This window comes from Chelonia mydas, chromosome 7 (genome assembly GCF_015237465.2).
Source record: "Chelonia mydas isolate rCheMyd1 chromosome 7, rCheMyd1.pri.v2, whole genome shotgun sequence".
In the NCBI taxonomy this organism is placed as follows: Eukaryota; Metazoa; Chordata; order Testudines; family Cheloniidae; genus Chelonia; species Chelonia mydas.
Genome location: NC_057853.1, coordinates 37,629,525 through 37,651,779, shown reverse-complemented (window position 1 = coordinate 37,651,779; position 22,255 = coordinate 37,629,525). Strand labels below are relative to the sequence as shown.

The following is a 22,255-nucleotide window of genomic DNA, read 5'->3' as shown; positions in this document are numbered from 1 at the left end:
GTGCTTCCTGCTATGCACTATAGAATCTCAAGGAAAGAATCTATTTTAACAAAGATATTGTTCTAAGTTTCTACTATGCAGTAAACCCCATTTCAGTACTGGTATTTATTATGTTGCCTTTCAAATCTGTCACATAATGAATGAAAAATTAGATTGGGAGAGAGAGAAAGGAGTGCTGGATCCTTGGGGCAGCTGCCTCACTGTTCTTGTTTTCTTTGTTCCTACTTTATTTAATTGGGCAGAAACAAGGGAAAATGTACTTGGAGCTGTTGGTCCTATGAACAGTGCATGTAAAGGGAAAAAGAAGCACAGTACCTCCCCATGCCCATTTAGCATTTCTGGGAAAATAATCCCTAAACACCTTGAATATATCACTTCTGTCAGCCATACTTTTTGGAGCTATAATATATGAGGATTTTACTAGTTCACAGTAGGTTCCTTTTATTTAGGAAACAACTTGCTTGGAATTTGAATTTGTTTTGTACTGGAATCATTCGAAGGGAAAGCTTAATTAAAACATAGGAGTAGAGGTCAGGGGACCTGAATTTTTTTTTTCTTGGCTCAGCCGTAGACTTGTTCCTTAATGCCGATTACATCATTTAACCTCTGCCTCAATTTTTCCTCTTGTAAAATGGGCATGGTACTTACTTACCAGTGTGGTTATGCTTAAGTCGTTAGTGCTTGCTGCCATTGTTATTACATGCAGTCATAGGGCATCCAGATCTACAACATCCATATGCACTTTACACAAGATCAAACAATTTCCTCCCCAATTTTCGGGAGCATAAAGGCTGAACATACTGCTGCATAATACATTGAAGTCCTCCTGTGGAAGGTGCTATAGGAATGCCAAACATCCCTATTAAATAAGGCTCTTTTGTGTAGCAATGGGCCTGGGCTGCCTGATTTGGGCCTCAGTCCAGATTTTGATTTTTACAAATTGAACACCTCAAAGTTCAGGGGCTGCTTTTAGTGTGGATGGAGCCAAGCAGTGAGAGAAACTGTGTTAAACAAATGCTGACGCCAGATTTGGCCCCAGCCACATTGACCAGTTAAAGAGTCCAATAACTTATTTAAGGGGTGAATCTTATTTCAGTGGTGTAATCAGGACCCAAAACAAATGCTAAAAAAATCTCTGGCAACTGTCTCACATCAAAAGAAAAGGAGTACTTGTGGCACCTTAGAGACTAACCAGTTTATTTGAGCATGAGCTTTCGTGAGCTACAGCTCACTTCATCGGATGCATAGCATATCGTGGAAACTGCAGAAGACATTATATACACACAGAGACCATGAAACAAAACTTCCTCCCACCCCACTCTCCTGCTGGTAACAGCTTATCTAAAGTGATCATCAAGTAGAGCCATTTCCAGCACAAATCCAGGTTCTCACCCTTCCCCCCCCCCCCCCCACACAAACTCACTCTCCTGCTGGTAATAGCCCATCCCTCTTTGAAACCTCTCTTTATAATGCGCATGATAATCAAGGTGGGTCATTTCCAGCACTAATCCAGGTTCTCACCCCCCCCACACACCCCTCCAAATACCACACACACAAACTCACTCTCCTGCTGGCAATAGCTCATCTTACAATGTGCACAGCAATAATCCAAGTTTAACCAGAACGTCTTGGGGGGGGGTTGTAGGAAAAAAAACAAGGGGAGATAGGCTACCTTGCATAATGACTTAGCCACTCCCAGTCTCTATTCAAGCCCAAATTAATAGTATCCAATTTGCAAATGAATTCCAATTCAGCAGTTTCTCGCTGGAGTCTGGACTTGAAGTTTTTTTGCTTTAAGATAGCGACCCTCATGTCTGTGATTGCGTGACCAGAGAGTGAGTTTGTGTGTGTGGTATTTGGAGGGGGGTGTGTGTGTGGGGGGGGGTGAGAAAACCTGGATTAGTGCTGGAAATGACCCACCTTGATTATCATGTTTCAGAGTAACAGCCGTGTTAGTCTGTATTCGTAAAAAGAAAAGGAGTACTTTTGGCACCTTAGAGACTAACCAGTTTATTTGAGCATGAGCATCCGATGAAGTGAGCTGTAGCTCACGAAAGTCTCTAAGGTGCCACAAGTACTCCTTTTCTTGATTATCATGCGCATTATAAAGAGAGGTTTCAAAGAGGGATGGGCTATTACCAGCAGGAGAGTGAGTTTGTATGTGGGGGGGGGGGGGAGGGGGGAAAAGGGTGAGAAAACCTGGATTTGTGCTGGAAATGGCTCTACTTGATGATCACTTTAGATAACCTGTTACCAGCAGGAGAGTGGGGTGGGAGGAAGTTTTGTTTCATGGTCTCTGTGTGTATATAATGTCTTCTGCAGTTTCCACGATATGCTATGCATCCGATGAAGTGAGCTGTAGCTCACGAAAGCTCATGCTCAAATAAACTGGTTAGTCTCTAAGGTGCCACAAGTACTCCTTTTCTTTTTACGAATACAGACTAACACGGCTGTTACTCTGAAACCTGTCTCACATCAGAAATTATGCTGGGGAAATCTCCGACTTGCCTACTAGCTCTTCTCATCTGCATTTCAAAGCATAAGATGGATTGGGAAGGCAACAAAACACAGCAGTTTGCTAGATGCGCAAACAGATGCACTTGCATACTAACACAGGTGGCAGTAACAAAATAGAGCTGCTAAAACACCTGCTGATCTAGTCAGTGTTTACCATCTGTTAAATAAGCTTAATTGAAGAAAGAATAAATGCAAGTGTGTTTTCGCATATTATTTAACTGAATGCTGGGTTCTTTTAGGCTGACCTTAAATTTTTATATATATAATAGTACAAAAATCATGAGAACTGTATGAAATGAATAGTGCAGTTTTCATGAAACTTAAGTAGAAGAGTTATGCCCTCTCATAATTTTGCACAAATTCTCCATGTTTCCAATTTAAATGAAATGGGTATTGCATCAAGAGCTTACTACTACTTAATAATAATAATAAAATAAAACAGATTAATTCAATTTCTGCATGCTATTTGATGTGAAAGCAGTATTCAGTCTATAAAGGGACTCACTTTTGTTTGAAAACTGGCCATTTTCATGTGAAATGTACCTTAGCAAAATGTCCCTTAATTAAATGTGCATTTTGCATTTTCATTTTCTTATGAAGATTTAATTCCTCATTCTGACAGACTGCCCCAGTGTATCTTAGCAAATAGATATAGGTTTCTTTTGAAATAATTAACAGGTTTTTGTTGTTGTTTTAAACATACACAAAGTCTTCTGTGGTAGCCACTGGCTAAATTTCAAGGGTGGGTGGGTGAGGAAATCACACATTAGCTCTCATGGCTGTGGGTGGAGTAGATATGGAGATATCATAGAGTGGAAGAAAAATGGGTGAGATCCTTTCCCTGCTGGCTTCAATGGGAGTTTTGCTATGGACTTCAGTGGGCTCAGGATTTCACCTAATATTTCTGTCATGGCACTTATGGCTAAATCCTGCATGACTTTCTGCTACAAATAGCCTCAGGGAATTCAATTAATGGCATATGAATATCTGAGTGAGAAAGATGATCAGGGCTTTGCCATTGGTGCTCTTCTGTGCTCACGTTTTCTCCTTCATGTCAAGGCAGTGTTGTTGACTATCAGCTAGGGAAACTGTTCTCACTCCAACAAATTGTATTTGAGTTTTGAATCCATCAGTTCTTTAGGTTCCAGGTGTGTCAGGGAATTTTTTCCCCAGTGGATATTTTGATGTTTTCATACTCTGTCATGTATAGTCAGTAGAATTAAATGGAAATAAAAACCTGAGTTGATCTGCCCTTTAATCAGCTTGATTTCTATTCCACAGTCAGCTCTCTCTCATCGTGAAAACAAATGAATTTTTCTACTTTTTGCATGTTTTCCTTCCCAGCACTCGTAAAAGGAAGTTTATGCTCTGTCACAGTAGGTAAAAAAAGAATACTAATAGTTTTATCATATACTAGCTTTCCCCAAAACAAGCTGCATATTCCTACTAGAATATCATTGGGGATTTAGGTACTTGATTTCCCCCCCCCCCCAATGTGTCCTACAGACTAGACCCGACATTGAAGATAGAGGTGGTGTTCTCTGGAGCAGGGACCCTGACAATATGCAACTGATAGAGAAGCAGACAAATGTGGATAGGGAACAGCTAACAGCAAAGGCATTTGCATAAACAAGTGGTCTCAGGTGACCACTTAATTTAACCAGCAACAGACAAAGATTTGTAGGTATCACATAGGCAGGTTGAGAGATGAATTTAAATGGACATAGGATGATGGGTTTTGAGAAGAACACTTTGTCTGAAGAACAGACTAGCAGAGGCAGATGGTCTTGAAATGACAAATTTAGGAGGAGATGTAACAGCAGACAGTACCATGCAATAGCAAATGGTTTATTGATCTAAGGCAGTTTGAGCAGGTAGCTTAAAAACATTTGTGATAAAGATGGCCCATAAAAACACTAAGATATTGATTTGTGGCAAGCTTCAGTATGCTCTATTGATTTAATAAGAATAAAGAAGGACATGGAAGGAGGTATGATTGTGAAGGTAGTGCATGACTGAGCTATTGGCAAGATCATTTCACACTGGACTTAAATCAGACAATAAATCAAAAATTGTATGATAAATAAGATACACAGGGAATGATCTGAACAGGTTTCCTTGGTGTCTGTCATAGGACTTCCTAGAAAATTTGTCAAGCAGAGGAATTAAATCATAGGGGGAAGATGCTGAAGAATACTTATTACAAAGGAAACTTTGAAGTGAAAGTGTTGAACTTCTCTTGGATTTTACTTCTGGAGGGTTCATCCAAGCAACAGACTTGGCAATTCAAAGCCTGTTATGTTGACTATGTGCTCAAAAATCAGACTGAAACAGATTTAAGCACCCTATCTAGAGAGGCATATGAGCTGCAGTGAAGCTGGCATGACTTAGTTATGTCAGTTTCTCCAGGGCCTGCAGCTGTGTGCTTTTGCAAGATATAAAATTCAGGAATTTTAGGACTAAAGCAACAAGGTGTCTCCTTTTAGAAACTGATAATGGTGCCTATGTGAGAATCTTTAAATATTTCATAGAGGTGAAAGTAATATGTGTTGCAGCGGCACTGAAAGATCCTACACAATTAAGTTCCCTGATGCTAGGCACTGCAGAAATGAATAAACCCTCCCACCAGAGAGCTCACAATCTAGAATTTAGATCATATACAGCAAGCGAAGAGACAGAATATATGGTAATGGTAAAAACAGGTGTTTTCATAAATTAGCCACAGTAACTAGTCATATTGAGAATATAATTGGTTCAATAATAAAATATACCTAATTTTTCTAAATTCTTATACACATTTTTATGGATTTACAGAGAAATATTAATTTCCACTCTCTGATATAGTACTGTGAAAGATAACAAGCTTTGCCAAGACATCAATACTTGCTCTACTGGTTTATTACTGGCTGTTGCAATGCTTTACTTTCCTAGAAGAGAAGGATTCACCTCAGTTAGGCCCTAATTCAGAAAAGCAGGTACTCAAGTGCTGTCCCAAATATGGATGGTTTTCTGAATTATGATCATAAAGGAAATTATGTATTAAGATGCCTCCATCTTGGCTTTTTCTCACATAACGACACTCTGAGGCTAAGGTGATGCTGGTGTGAATAAACCATAAACAGCCCTCTAAAACAAAAAATGGAAAGTTCCTGTTACTTATGGTCATTTCAATAATATTAGGCATCAAACCTATAATGAAAGAATCTTTTGAAGAAGAACACAAAAAGAGAATCTCATCAGTACTGTAGCTAAATCCAAACAGGGAGATGTGCCAGATACTCCATGAAGTCTACTAGGGACTTCACTGTTGCTATGGATTTTATATAGAAGGAGCTCAGATACTGTGGTGATGGTCAGAATTATAAATCATTAATATAGATACCTGCAGAAATAAAGGGACATACTACAGAGTTTGGTAATGTGTTCAAGCGGTTTGAGAAAACTGGAAAGTTTTTTAAAGGGTGACCATATTATGATCTTGCACAAGTGAGACCAAAGTTGAGATTGTAGCTAAAAGTTCTGTTTTACAGGGTCTGTATCTTTTCACCTTTTTTTCCAAAACCGTTTTTGTTAACTTGCCATGGGGAGTCTGCACTAGATTTCAGCCACAAATTCACACATCTGTGGAATGATTGCCAAAGTGGATTTTGATTTTATGATTTTGTTTTTTTGGAAATGTGGGTAAACAGGAACACAGGAAAAGCCTGATTTCTTTACACACAGTGCACATTTGATGCTCCCTGCTGCTGCCTGTGTGACAACATTGTGACAGATAACCCGCCACTCAACATTCACTCCCTCCAATCTATCTGCGTACTTAGGAAGAGTCACTGTTGCCATAGTTATTATGGCATTGGCTGCCATTGGTAACCAATTTACCTCAGATGACTAGAATGTTATTACAAAGAAGAGTCAGAGTAGAAGCTGTAATGAAACCAGACAGGGTTTGGCTAAGCAGCTGCTGTGCTCCTTTGGGTTTGTACAGGGGTAAGTTACACTATGAGTACAAAGAGTAGTTGTTTGTTACTTTCTTCAAAAAGTGTTATGACAATGAGATACAAAATTCCAGCTCATTTACAAGTATATTGTTTATCTGCTTCTTGCAAATTGGTGGCTGAGGCTATCTAAATATTTAGCTTTCAAAAAAAAAAAAGTGGGAAATTAATCAGCTGGAAAAAACACAATGAGAAAATCCTTAAGTTAATATGGCAAAGCCAAGAGTAAGTCAGAGTCCATATTGGTAGAGGAGACTGCCCCAATGTGCCACATGCTCTTGGGAGCCACATTGCTCAGTCTGTCTGTGTTCTGCATTCACAACAGACCACTTAAAAACTCAGTCAGCTGACACCTCTAGTCTTTATTCTACAGTGAGAGGCCATTTGCTCTGTTTAACTACAGACAGGTGGTGGGAAGCAATTAATTCTAGGAGTTAATGTTGCATCATTGAGGATTCCATTGTCTCAGTAAGGTTTTTCATTGAGATGTGTTAATTCCAGCCCAGGCAGAGCCAGTGGCTATGTCTCAAACACCTAACCTTTCTCCCTTGACCCAGGGTAGAAAATTAACCCCCCGCCTCCAATGGGTTGTGATACAAAGTAGATAGGTATAGTTGTACATATAGTTCATAATACCATTCCTGCATTTTCACAGTATGCATTATGATATAGTCTTCAGTTACACACACAAGTGACTACTTGTGAAAAGTTTGCTGTAAGTGACTTGCCCAGCATCAAATAGGAACATGGTGGCAGAGGCAGGGGTAAAATCCTAGTCTCCAGGGCAGCATTCAAGTGCCCTAACACAAGACAATGCTTTCTCTATAAGTCTTCCAACCTCTGGAACACATAAGATAGAGGCTACAGATAACAGACCTCTTCACCACACAACCTTGATTCCTTCCTAGAGCAGATGCATCCTGCATTGAATGAATCAGGGAACCTGTGTTAAAAGAAATACAGGATTATGTATCATAATACATATGCAAAATGGGACAAATTAAGGTTGCGTGGGCAACGTTCCTTCTGTATTTCCTGACTTCTTGACTTTACAGCCTTTTAATCCTTAACTTTGTATTTCCTATATTTATTGTTAAAGCTAGGAGTCTGTCACAGAGGTCATAGGTTCTGTGACTTTCCGTGACCTCCATGACTTCTGCAGTGGCTGGTGCTAGCTCAGTTTTAGTCAGGATGGGTATTTTTAGTAAAAGTCATGGACCCATCAGTTTTTGTTTACAGACCATGATTGGTCCATGACTTTTACTAAAAATACCTGTGACTAAAACATAGCCTTATTTATTGGTTTATTGACTAATTTGTTTATTTGTGAATTTATATTATTTCAATGTATTATTTTCAATGTAAAACTGGCTCAATCATATCTCACTCCCTAAAATTACTGTGGGGATGGGAAGAAATGTTTTGTTTTGTTTTTTTAAAATAATGCCTTGGACACTAAAGAAAAATCTGCATTTATAAAATCCAGAGTTAGTTTTCCAAACATGAAAATTTCATTCTCTGGTTTTGTAATGGGGTGCACACTCACCTCTTGCGAGCGCTCTCTGCTGGCCAGGTGCATGTGCCTGCGCCTGCGTTCTTTGTTATGCTGCTTGCGGTGACCCCTGTTAGCAGTTAATCTGTCAGGCAGGTTTTCAATGACTCAGCCACCTGGCTGAGTTACACACAGACTGTGGGTTTTCAACAAAACAAACCCCTTCCAAGGTACACAATCCAACAGTGCCTATCACAGTACTCTCAGAGTGTGTGTGGTAAACATACTAATCTTTAACCCTACTTCCAGCTCGATTCACAACTGTCTCTCCCCTTCTGGGCTAGCTTTCAGTAGTCTCCACTCTGTTATGGACCAGCGCCCCCAGGGCTCACTCCCCGGAGACTCTTCACTCGGTAGTGAACCTCACTGGCCCCAGCTGAGCCACTAGTTCAATTCAGTCTCCTTCTGGGGGTGATCAGAGTCAACAAATCATAGAATATCAGGGCTGGAAGGGACCTCAGGAGGTCATCTAGTCCAACCCCCTGCTCAAAGCAGGACCAATCCCCAATTTTTGCCCCAGATCCCCTAAATGGCCCCCTCAAGGATTGAACTCACAACCCTGGGTTTAGCAGGCCAATGCTCAAACCACTGAGATATCCCTTCCCCCCCAGACCCTATTCAGGGTCTTCAGCCTGCTCCCTGGAGCAGTTTAAATCCCCCTTCTTCAGGGCTTTGGCCACTCCACCTGTGGCCAGTAGGGGGAACCCAGGCTCACCCACTACTCCAGAAACCCTATAAATAGAAGGCACGTGCCGCTTCCCTTTAACTCTGTGGCTATTGTTCCTTGGGCCACTTCCCCACAGCCCCTGCAGCTTTACCCTAAAGTCAGGATTCAAGTCTTGCTTGAGTCCCTGCAGTCAGCCAGGAGCACCTTGCTTGCTTCCCCCAATCCCTGCTGTCAACTGCTCTGTCCAGGTACTGAAACAGCTGCAACCAGCTAGAAGCACCTCCTGGCTCCAGTCAACTGACTCTGCTCTGTCCAGCTGCTCCTTTTAGATGAGCGGCCACTTTCTCTAATTGGTTGCTTTCACCTCATGCATTCTTGGAAGTGCCTTCACTGCTCCTTTTCTGGGGCAGGGTGAGGTGGAACCGTGAGGCCCCAAGGAGGGCACCTCAGGGTCTAGTACACCCCATCATGGGTTTTAGTACGTTCCAGTTCCTGATAGGCTGCCCATCCTGGCTTTTTAGCGTGTGAATGTTATAGTGCCATTGTTTTGTTTCCAACACTAAGGAAAAACCCAAGATTCTTTCTTGTAAAAATATCAAGTGGGCTGAAGACTTTCAAAAAAATTACTATTGCAGATGTGTAGGTAGATTTAAATTGTACAAACAGCATAATACCTTTCCTAATATGTAAATCACATTTCAGAGAGACATTGTGAAAAATCTAATGAATTCTGTTTTGATGTGCTTTCTATTTTGGGTTCGGTCCCAGGGACAGACTGTTTTAAGCTATAGCTTAAACATTATGTGATGAAGGTATCTGTACTCTACAATCATCTGAGCAAGGCAGAAGTTACACATAAGTTTTCCATATTCTTCCCCTCACACAAGCCTCAAGTTTTGTTGTCTTGATTCCATTGTTTCACCCATTCCTTATACTAATATAATTAGTCCCTTTTGTTGGTGGTTGTATTGGCTTATAGTTACTGGGTTTACCCTTTTGCTAGATCTGTTTTTTTATAGAGGTGTATTTGAGTTAGCTTTTGTGTTATCTTTGCCCTTCTCCCCAACCCTCCCTGCACCCCCAGCTTGCACTGTGGTTCTTGTACACATGGTATAGATGCCTACATTGCCGAAATAAAAGCCTCTCCATGGAGATCATTTGCAACTGACTACATATTTTTATGTGTGTTGGTTAGTGTGACGTTGCACTCCATATGTTTATGGAAATAGGCTTATAAGTGTAAATATAATGTAACTGGAATATGCTTTAGGCAAAAGGTCTCTTGTAAGGATCATTACAAAGCTTATCTACTGAGTGTGTTCATCCTATTTCTATGAATGTATCATTCTTGTATCTGAAGCTAGAAATATGAAGTATTACTCTGAAGTCCTATTGTAACTATGCAAAGTGTGGGCCATTAATGCTGGCTTGGAATCTGATGGTTCCCATTAACTAGGACAATTGGTAGTAAATGGCTCTATTTACTTGTAGGCCTTCCTGTATACCTGTGTGCCAGCCAGTGGGTAATGAAGTCTCACAGGACATGTGAACATGTCACATGATACTGGAATCCATCTTAAACCTGGTGCTTTTCCATTTAGAAGCAAAGGTGGGAACCCAGAGAGAGAGACACAGACAAAGGATTCCTGCCTTGTGCCAAACATAAAAGGGGGTGGAACAGAACAAAGGGGGCTTCCAGTCATGAGAAATCCCCTACTTACCACCTGAACTGGAACTAACAAGAACTGTACCAGGGAAAAGGATTGGGCCCAGACTAGAAAGGAGTCTAGTCCGTGAAAAAAGCTTATTGGAATGTCTCCAAAGGTGACATTTACCTCTATTTAGTGTCTTAATGTATTGGGCTTAGACTTGCGTGTTTTGTTTTATTTTGCTTGGTAACTTACTTTGTTCTGTCTTATTACTTTAAACCACTTAAATCTTACTTTGTATACTTAATAAAATCACTTTTGTTTATTAATTAACCTAGAGTAAGTGATTAATAACTGGGGGAGCAAACAGCTGTGCATCTCTCTGCCCTCTATAACACTGATAGAGAGAAAGATTGAGTTTACCCTGTATAAGCTTTATACAGAGTAAAATGGATTTATTTGGGATTTGAATCCCATTGGGAGCTGGGTGTCTGGGTGCTGGAGATGGGTGACTTGCTGAGCAGTTTGTTAAAGTCTCCAGCTTTGGGGGCGTCGACCAGACCTGGGCCTGTGTTGCAGCAGACTAGTGTCTGACTCAATGAGGCAGGGTTCTGGAGTCCCAAGCTGGCAGTGGAAAATGGGCTCAGAGGTAGTTACAGCATGTCAGGTGACAACTCAAGGGCGGGGGGTGTCTGACTGAACCCATCAATTAGTATTCAATATCTTAAAATGCGCTAATGTAAATTACTGCTTCCATTTGTGTGGTTATTTTATTCTGCAGGACTCTGCTGCAGTTTTCAGTTTGTACCTTCTGGTGTTTGGAATTAGTATGAAATAGGTTTCTTTCCTCCTGTTTCAAGGCTTCAAACAATGTCTAGGTCAGTACTATTACATACCACAATAGAGGTTTTGAAAGTAACAGTATTATGCTCAACTCTAAATCTCAGTGTTGCCAGTCCTTTTGCCCTACATGAACTATTATATGAAATTCTAGCCTTCTATTGTTAAGCCCATCCTATGCATCTCGTTAATCAGGTAGCATTTATATCATTTTAAATATCTTATGCTGAATTGCAAGGAAAAAATATTTAACTTTGACACATTTCCCTTGTGAAATTAGAGGGGAAATAAAAGGACTAACTGACTGATTTTATCCAATACCATTCTTTCTGAAGACCTTTTTCTGCCTCTAACTCTATGGGTATTATGTATATAAAAATCATGTAGAGAGGTTTTCTTTGTAGCACAGAAGAGGTTAACCATAGGAAGGACTGCACTAAGCTGATTGATCTGAAATGTATAGTTAAGGTTTTCATGGATGGGTTCCATGGCACTTTGTAAATCTAAGGTGACTGACCAGTGGTATACATATTTATATTTAACATTTTCAGGACAATTCTTTAGAGTTTAGATATTCACATTTTTCCAGTGACACAATGGTGCCTAAAACAGGAAAGTCCGATTTTTAAAAATCTCTATATTTAACAGATCTACTTCCCTTCTGCATTTAGAATCCTGTCCACTGACCTTAGCTACTAAATACATTTAATATTTTTTAAATTCCAGTCAGCCATGCAGCTATGTCCTGGGTTTTATTCTGGTTCTCAAAGTAGCACAATAGTTACCAAATTACCAATTGAAGAGCCAAAATCGGAAGCTCCATTGAAGACACTGGACTTGTATACTTGTCACAGAAGGCAGAGTCCAAAAGGAATGGAATTTTCTACCATAAGAATAAACCTAATCTGTGCAAGAGATGATCTTTCTTGGGGGCTGGTCTGAGACTGTGGAATTAACTGTGATAGGCACTAAGGACCATCACAGACCTCATCCCCTTCCACTCCAAGTGGAAGGTGCACTTCTTCCACCTTACTTTCTCTAACACACACACAGCAGTGTATACATTTTAAAAACAAAGCCCTATAAAAAGACAACACTGTACTGGACACACAATTCTTCCCCAGGTCAAGGATGAGAGAAAATTAACATGCAATAGAGGTTGGTCATGACACTTAATGCATGACTGGAAGGCACTTGGATACTATGGTGATGAGGGCAGTACAAGAACATACAGAGAACAGAACAAAGGGCTTGTGTAGGTGTCACTGAGGGCAGATTTGGCTGACTGAACCTTTATTACTCATGATGTACAAACACAGTTTGACTCCCAGATCCCAGAGTGAGTCTGCAGGGCTGGTAGGAGGAGGTTAAAGATCACACTGTATCTGACTCAAAAAACCTACCCTGCTCTCCCTGAGGTGTCTCCACTAATAATAATGATATACCTCACCTTAACAGAAGCCATACCTTTTATTTGTTCACCTTTTTTGGAAGCTCATCACTCCAATACAACCATGTCCAATTGAAAATGTAATGGTAGTGAATCAATAAAGATTTGGTATGAGTAGTTGTTTCCTAATTGAGAAATTATTATTACAGTCACAAACCAGCAGAAGCAGCACTTGAGTATGGCTTGCTTCAGTATGGGTTGTGTCTCTATCAGACCAGTACACCTGCTCTCAAGGTTTCCACAGTATTAGTCTGTATCTGTCAATGCTGATTTCTGTGTAAATAAAGCAAGCTGTGGCCACACAACCTTTTCCCTATTTTAACATTCGCTGTGTCCACAGAGATGCACTTGCTTGAAAAGCCTTTCACAACACTGCCTTTCTAATGCTATCCAAAATAGCATCCTGCTAGATCTTTGCTAATGAGTATGAGGAATGTCTGGCTTTATAACAACCACAGACTGATCAGATCCCGTTTATTATTTCAAACACTACACTGCTTGATACATATTCTGAATGATAATGAAAAAAGATTCAAAGCACAGACAATGGCTGAAAGAAAAGATCAGCCCAGAGCTTTTTATTTCTGTGTACCTTTTTCTATAAAAGAAACTACTTCATGCTTGGAGAAGGGTTGCTTCCCCTCATCAGCCCTCAAAGGAAGCCTTGGGAAGTGTGTATATTGTTCCTCTTGAGAATATTCACCCCCATTCAAATATATGGAAATTAAAGAAAGCATTTAAATATCTTAAACTTCTTTGCTTTTTGAATTAAGCTGAACCAACCCTCTGTGCTGGTTTCACATGTTGAGAAACTGTACAGTTTTGCAGCACCAAGCATACAGAGGATGGTGGATAAACAATGTATAGCAGATATTTATTCTTCATGGAAACGAAAGAACAATCCCTTGTAAGAATGCAGAGTAATCAGTCTCTACCTCTTATGCAGTAAGCCCTTAACTGTACTTACACCATAAAGAAATCTTTAGTGCAGTAGTTACTACTTTTCTGTAGATATGTGCTTCTTTAAGGAGCCAATCCATTTAGTAATGAATTAGAAAACAGGGGTCTAGAATTGATCATCTACTTTCAAATTGTTCTTAAAAGGGAACAGTACAGCTGGGTTTGTTCTGTGTTCCCCATTATCCCTCTGAATCCAGCCCATACTCATTTTCCCTCCTGCCTGAAAAATAATTCAATGTTAGCAGTCCCCTATCCAACTTAGGGGAGTAACTAATACAATGAAAGCCCACTGAGCAAATGTCAAAGCAGGTGCTAAGATAGCATAAAGTTTAAAAAGAAATAAAATAATTTATGTACAATAAAATGGAATCATGACCTAAACAGATAAAAATAAATTCAAGCACAAGCAACCTTCATCTTGTGATAAGACACAAGTTCTCAGACATGAGGATCTTCCCCTGCTCTGCAGACCACAGTCAAAATTGTCCAGTCAGATCTGTGGGACACATTTTGGCCTGATATTGTGGAGCAAGAGAGGAATATTAGGAGTAGAACTCTGACATGTGTATGTGAGCCCTCACTTTCCTCAGTGACTTCTGGATGGTCTCTCTCTCCCTCCAAGTGGCAAAGCCATCTAAACCTCCCTGCCCTAAGAGAGCCTGGCTCTCCCTTTATTCATCCCTAGTCCTTCTGAACCCAAACCCTTCTAGGCCCCAGGAGATGTATTCTCCCCATCATGGCAGCTCCTTGAAGTCTACCTTCTTCTCTTTATTCCCTGTAGCCCTCAGAGCTGGGAAGGGCCTTCCCCTCAGACATGACATTTCTGGCAGGAATAGAGGGGTAAATTAAATCCAGATACCTGTCTCCAGGATAAACCAGGAAGTCCTGGGCCCTGTGTGGGGTTTAGATACCTTATCTTGCATGCAGACTGTACTTTTGTTTATGTTATGGTTCATTCCAAGTATGAACAGCTTTGAGCACAAGGAAAGTCTGGAACTCTCAGCTGATGCAGTAGTATAAAACAATTGTGCCATATATAATTCATAACAATGTATCCTCCTGCCGTTAACCCTGTCTGTCATTCTTTTCCTGACTCATTCATTTAATCTTAGTGAGTTCCAATGACACAGAGTGTGAGTACCCTAAGGCTCACTCATCACTTTGCAAGCATCTCCACATGGCCTGAATTGAAGAGATAATTGGGTAAAGACTGGATAACTAAACCAGTGGTTCTCAACCAGGGGTCCATTACCACAGGTTTCAGGCGGTCTGCGAAGCAGGGTCAGTGTTAGAGTTGCTGGGCCGCAGGGCAGAAAGCCAAAACTCCACTGCATGGGTCTGAAGCCAGGGGCCCTAAACCCTGCCACTCTGGGCTGAAGCCAAAGCCCAAGTACTGTAGTTTCGCTGGGGCCCCACACAATTGCCCTGCTTGCTACCCCCTAATGCTGACCCTGGCTTTCACTGCAAAACACCAGTTATGGTCATGGAGTTTTTAATAGCATGTTGGGGGGTGGTTTCAGAAAGAGAGCTTGAAAGCCTCTGAACTAAACAAGGTGGTTCAGCTCTTCAGCTGAGGACAGTTAAGAAAGAGAAAGGAGGGAGGGGGATGCTGGAAGGAAGGGCAGAGAAGCCCAAGATCTCAGAGAAATGGGATCCCTGCCCCTCTCTGACCCTGTGTCTGGAAAAAAAAGTAAAAGCCTTATGTTTCAGGCACAAGCATTTGTCTAGCACATGGTAAATAACGTGCCCAATGTTGAACCTACAGAGGACTAGGTGAGGCCTATTTGCAGTGAAGAATCCAAGATGAGGGAACCCCAGCCTATGACAGACACATACAGATTTCCTTAGCTTGAAAACAACATTGTTGATCAAGGATTTTTGTTTTTGCCTAATCCACAGTAAACTAATATTTAGTCAGCATTTTTTAATTATAGTGGCATTGCAACAGAATGTAAATGCTACAGATGTGCTAGCCTTTCATTCTTGACATCCAGAGCATTTTGCGGGGGGGGGGGGGGGGGGGGGGGATATTTCTGCCCCCAAGTTTCATACTGAGCCACAGCAGATTCTAAATCAATGTCATGGATGAGTTGGGGAAGAAATGTCCTTGTGAGCTCCTGCCACTTATGTTTATATTTTCTATTTGTTTCTACTGTACTTCTTAAAGAAGACAGAAGTCAGGTCTTGTTCATCATTTTGGTGCAGCCTTATTAGGGAAGTTTTTCTCTAAAGTTTCTGAGGAGAGTTTTGCACACAGACTGTTCTGAAGCTTAGCATCCACAGTATATGTAAAGGTCCTTGTAGTGAAGCAATGACTCACCAGTGTGGCACCTCCTGCTAGTCATCCTGTGAATTAGCTCTCCAGAGCACCCTCTGCAGGCTGGTGTCTTGCCTGCCGGTGGCCCCCATGTCCCTCCTGGACTCTGGTGCCCCTCGACATCAGGGTTCTGCCCCCAGCAGTAACCCACAATCTGGGTCTCCCCACCCAGGGGAACCCCCAACCTTCTATCCCCACCTTGCCTCAGTGGCTACTGCCAGTCACCATCTAGCTGCCACTCACTGCAGCAGACTGAAGTCTGTAAGCCACTTATCATCGGCAAGGGAGTTGGACCAGCTGCCTCTTCCCAGGATACACCTCTGTAGCCCCAGTACCTTTCCTGGCCTTTAGCAAGGCCTGCAACCTGGGGGTTTTCCAGGCTGGAGCTCCCCAGCTCCTCTGGCCCTTCCCCAGCTCTGCTCCACTCCAGGTACCCTTCTCTCCCAGACAGGCAAGCAGCCAGGTCCTTCTCTCTTCACTACTAGAAAGAGACTCTGGCTCACCGCCCTTATAACAGGGCCAGATGTGGCCTGACTGGGGTGTGGCCCCAGCCATGGCTGCCTTTCCAATCAGCCTCCCTATTGGCTCCCCTGGGGCAGCCCTTTCTCAGGGCTGTTTTAACCCCTTCAGGGCCGGAGCGGGATGACTGCCCCGCTACAGTCCTAAATCAGCGTTTCTCAAATGCAGCCACCAGGAAGCTTACAAAAAGTAGAAACTTGGACAGATGACTAGGGAGGAGTATAGAAATATTGCTCAAGCATGCAGGGGTATAATCAGGAAGGCCAAAACACAACTGGAGTTGCAGCTAGCAAGGGATGTGAAGGGTAACAAGAAGGGTTTCTGCATGTATGTTAGCAACAAGAAAAAGGTCATGGAAAGTTGGGACCCTTAACGAATGGGGGAGGCAACCTAGTGACAGATAATGTGGAAAAAGCTGAAGTACTCAATGCTTTTTTTGCCTCAGTCTTCACAGACAAAGGTCAGCTCCCACACTGCTGTCCTGGGCAACACAGCATGGGGAGAAGGTGAGCAGCCGTCAGTGGTGCAAGAACAGGTTAAGGACTGTTTAGAAAAGCTGGACATGCACAAGTCCATGGGTCCAGATCAAATGCATCCAAGGATGCTGAGGGAGTTGGCTGATGTGATTGCAGAGCCATTGGCCATTATCTTTGAAAATTCGTGGCTATCAGGAGAGGTCCTGGACGATTGGAAAAAGGCAAATATAGTGCCCATCTTTAAAAAGGGGAAGGGAAAGAGGAGAACCCGGGGAACTATAGACAGGTCAGCCTCACCTCAGTCCCTGGAAAAATCATGGAGCAGGTCCTCAAGGAAAGCATTTTGAAGCACTTGGAGGACAGGAAGGTGATCAAGAACAGTCAACATGGACTCAAGGGCAAGTCATGCCTGATCAACCTGATTTCCTTCTATGATGAGATAACTGGCTCTGTGGATATGGGGAAAGCAGTGGACGTGATATATCTTGACTTTAGCAAAGCTTTTGATATGGTCTCCCACAGTATTCTTGCCAGCAAGTTAAAAAAGTATGGATTGGATGAATGGACTATAAGGTGGATAGAAAGCTGGCTAGATTGTCAGGCTCAACGGATACTGATCAATGGCTTGATGTCTAGTTGGCAGTTGGTATCAAGTGGAGTGCCCCGGGGTCGGTCCTGGGGTCGGTTTTGTTCAACATCTTTATTAATGATTTGGATGATGGGATGGATTGCACCCTCAGCAAGTTCGCGGATGACACTAAGCTGGGGGGAGAGGTAGATACCCTGGAGGGTAGGGATAGGGTCCAGAGAGACCTAGACAAATTGGAGGATTGGGCCAAAAGTAATCTGATGAGGTTCAACAAGGACAAGTGCAGAGTCCTGCACTTAGGAAGGAAGAATCCCATGCACTGCTATGGGCTGGGGACCGACTGGCTAAGCAGCAGTTCTTCAAAAAAGGACCTGGGGATTACAGTGGATGAGAAGCTGGATATGAGTCAGCAGTGTACCCTTGCTAATGGCATATTGGGCTGCATTAGTAGGAGCATTGCCAGCAGATGGAGGGAAGTGATTATTCCTCTCTATTCAGCACTGGTGAGGCCATATCTGCAGTATTTCATCCAGTTTTGGGCCCCCCACTATAGAAAGGATGTGGACAAATTGGAGGGAGTCCAGAGGAGGGCAATGAAAATGATCAGGGGGCTAGGGCTTTTGAGGAGAGGCTGAGGGAACTGGGCTTGTTTAATCTTCAGAAGAGAAGAGTGAGGGGGGATTTGATAGCAGCCTTCAACTACCTGAAGGGGATTTCCAAAGAGGATGGAGCTTGGCTATTCTCAGTGGTGGCAGATGACAGAACAAGGAGCAATGGTCTCAAGTTGCAGTGTGGGAGGTCTAGGTTCAATATTAGGAAACACTATTTCACTAGGGGGGTGGTGAAGCACTGGAATGGGTTACCTGAGGAGTGGTGGAAACTCCATCCTTCAAGGTTTTTTAGGCCTGCCTTGACAAAGCCTTGGCTGGGATGATTTAGTTGGTGTTGGTCCTGCTTTGAGCACGGGGTTGGACTAGATGACCTCCTGAGGTCTCTTCCAATCCTAATCTTCTATGATTCTTGTGGCCACAGCCTCCTGGCCTGTGACTGCATCGGGCGGGGAGGGAGGACAGCGGACCCTTACCCTCCCTGTTCCATCTCCAGGCTCTGACCTCATGGCTTCAGGCTCCATCCCCATCCCCTGGCCATGGGGCTTTGGGCTCTGGCCCCGAACTGTGTCCCCCAATCCCCCACAACTCATCATCTCTGGCCCCTACTGCCTACCCCGATGCACCATCCGGGCTTAATTTGTCCCCAAGCTTGCCAGGGATGAGTAAGGTTTCTGTGAAAAGTGGTACTTTTATGTTTAATATGACTTTTTACAACAGACTTACCAGCTAGCAATAAATAAATTACAATAATTTGGACATGTATATGTACATATTTATTTGTTTTTCCTAAAGCTAATTAAGTATTTTATGAAAAAGTGTGAGAGTGGCTCTGCGGCCACCAAAAAATTGGTCCTGAGAACCCCTGTCCTAAATCATATATCTGTATCCAAAGTGATGAGCAAGGCTCAATGGTATGGAGTTTAGGTTATGCTTTGGTAAGCACCTCAAAGCTCAGATAATACTTTGAACCTTTTAAATCTGCAAATTTTACTTGATGTCATATGAGTAGATCTTCTTGTCATATATCTGGTGCTTTCTGCTCAAGGTCAAAGGGAAAATACCATGTGAACAACCATTCTTACATTATTTTAGCCACTTGGTGGTCCAAAAATGAGGAAGTGTGGACAGAACATAAAAGTTAAATTTTAATAATCCAGGGAGGTTATTAATTTAACATCTCAGACCCTATTAAAAAGTTTAATTTGGGTCTAGAAACAGACAGATGTCTGCCATAGAGAAGGTTAACTATCATATTTCCAAGCCAATTCACTGATCCTTAATCTGTTCTCCCCTCAAGGCCCATGTGACTTCCCATATGTGGTGATGGAGCTATGAAATTGTGATGCTTTCCTATTTTAGATACAGAACTCTTACATCTGTTAAAATTTCAGCAGCCTCTTTGTTTTCAAGGTTTGTACAGATTATCAGAGGAGACTCATGGTATGAAACATTACTTTTGTTGGTCTTATTTTGTTTTCTTAATCTAAAATCTGTGGCAAAGTATGTTTACTCCTTGTGAATGGAAAAGTGTGACAATAGATAACTTCAAATTGTTATGTTCATGGAAGGGGCAAAAGACTGTTTAGGAGTTGTACAATCGTTGTTGCCCCATCTTTAGTGTTTGTTTATAGAACATCTTAAGGCTTGTTACAGCATGGCACCCACCTCTCACAAGTGCCTCCTTCTGGTCAAGTATGTCTGCAAACAGTCCCAGCCCTGGTATCGGGCCATACCCTCCTGGTGTCCTCCCTACAGGTGATGGTTTCAGTCTTTCTAGACCCTTCTGACCCCAGCACTCTGGCTGGGCCACTAAGTAGTTCAGATCCCCTTCTGGGGGTTTATCACTGTCCAATTGTAGGCCACTTCCCAAGTGGCTTATGGGGAAGACCCGGGCCCACCCACTATTCCAGATCCCAGGCCAGGGACACTACGTATAGCAGCCACACAGCACCATGTCTCTTAAATGATACTGCTTTCAGTTCCCTGGGCCACTTCCCTGCAGCCCCAGCCACCAAAAATGCTTCACCCTTACCTCAGGTCTCTTCTATGTTCAGGCCCAGCAGCCAGCCAGGAGCTCTTCCTCATTCCCCTGGTGCCAGCCAGCATTGAGCTATCCATGGTGCTGCAATTCACTTTGGCTAGCCAGGAGCATCACTGCACTTCTCTGGTTCCAGTAAGGAACTTCCTATCCCTGGCTCTGCAAGTCCTTTTTATATGGACCTCCTGGGCTCTGATTGGCTGCTTCCTGCACACTCTCTCTAGGCTGCTTGGAGGATTTAGCTCCATTACTCCTTTCCTGGGATAGGTGGAGGCTCCAGCCACCCACAGGGGGCCTCTGGGCCTAGTCTATCCCATCTCAAGGCCATTTGAAGACATGCAAGGAGAGTTCTATGTGCAAAAAACCCCAAACCCCTTTAAATATGTAAACAAATAATATACAATGTTGAAAAGGCAATGTCTCGTGTTTCTTAGGGTTCTTTAGTTAGTTAGGTGCAATAATTGTACTAGTACTGTAGAGTGTATTCTTCAGAGGAGGTTGTTAGCACTGCTGTTCTTGATTATCTTTGCCTAAAGGTGGATGTGACATTGGTGCTTATGTAATATGATTGGATGTAGTGATTTTCTCCCTTAGAATGAAGAGTAAGGTATCTAAGCAACAAGACTCATTACTGTCGTGAACAATGCCAGTGTCTTGTGACTAAGGTGTAAGTGTCAATACTTTTTAACTATTACAAAAATCCAAAATACCCTCAGTTTTAAGTATACAAAATTTGTCAGTTGAATCTTGTCATTCTTCCATCACTAGCTGGGCCGGGCCTGGACATATCCGGAATTTAATCTTTGTAGTTAATAGATACAGACCAGATTTGTGATCTGATTCATGTGGCTGTCTGGGTATAAGTATCTGCCCACATGGATTACTTTGCAGAATGAAGCCTATTAACTTTTCATCCACTTGAAGGTTTGGTAGTAAATAAAACATGTCTGTAGCATATGGTTAACTTTCTTTGACAGTATTCACTGATACCTTCACTAGATTGTAAACATGGTGAGCCAGCAACTGGCTTCCTTGTTACTTCTTTGTACGGTGCCCAGCACAAGGCCCTGATCCTGGACTAGGGTTCCTAGGTGTCACTGTAATAGAAATAATGAACACTTGCATCTCTCTGAAGAGTATCGGTGTTATGATTTGCGAAATACTACATAAACAGTTTTTGGAACAGAAATTTGGAAGGCTGTCTTTGTCAGAAAAGGTGACACCACAGTATATGATGGTAAAGTTGGGTATAATTATGCTTATTTTTATATTGACTTATTTTCATTGCAAAAGTTTCCTTCTTCAGTCAAGATAATTCAGTACTAAAAATATTCTTGCTGAAGGTCACTTTTTAAATTCCTGGTAATTTCATAATCATATCTGGAGCTGGCTGTTATTAGATTTGGAAACAGTTATTGTTTATCTGTGTATCAAACTTAGCAAAAGCTCTAGAGCATCAGGCTTTTTTCAAGGATCCCTGATTTAAGTGGGAGGCCGTTAAACAGATTAGGACTCTGAAGCATACTTTGCTGCCATGACTTTTAGTAAATCAGGGAGTTCTGGTAGAGCTTAATATGATTACCCACACACAACAAGGTTATGAAACGACAAGTCTTGGTAGGAAAAGAACATATTGGGAGACACAAATATAATTAAACTTTGTTCTGTAAAGAAAATCTCAGTTTTAAGATACCATAGAAAACAGAAGGGCGGAAAGGTTGGTCTTTATGTTAAGACTTTGAACCATAAGTTAAGTGTCTGTGGGGACTGAGGAAACTTGGCTTCTGTTCTTGAGTCTGATACAGATTTCCCATGTGACTTTGGGCAAGTCACTTAATTTCTATTTGTGTTCCCCATCCAAAAAATAGCCATAATGCTTGTCAACTTCACAGAAATGTTATGAGGAAAAACTTAGTGGAACTGAAGAAGGGGCCAATTTTCAGGTGTGGACCTAGTTGGCTGATACCAGGGCCTCAGAAATGCAAGGTGGGTCCAGGCTGCTATCAGAGGATATGTGCCTCTCAGCATGTAACAATGGTCTTATGCATGTTTAATAAAGATCTTTCTCTGACAAT

At 42.1% G+C, this 22,255-nt stretch overlaps 1 long non-coding RNA gene across 1 annotated transcript; it reads right to left on the bottom strand.

The window, feature by feature from the left end:
• Positions 1-6,571: 6,571 nt before the first annotated feature.
• LOC122466578 lies at positions 6,572-20,302 on the bottom strand. Its single transcript, XR_006292208.1, has 2 exons — positions 20,175-20,302; positions 6,572-7,455 (listed from the first exon to the last, which is right to left on the bottom strand). It is a non-coding gene; the product is annotated as an uncharacterized LOC122466578 (long non-coding RNA).
• Between the last annotated feature and the right edge of the window lie 1,953 nt (positions 20,303-22,255).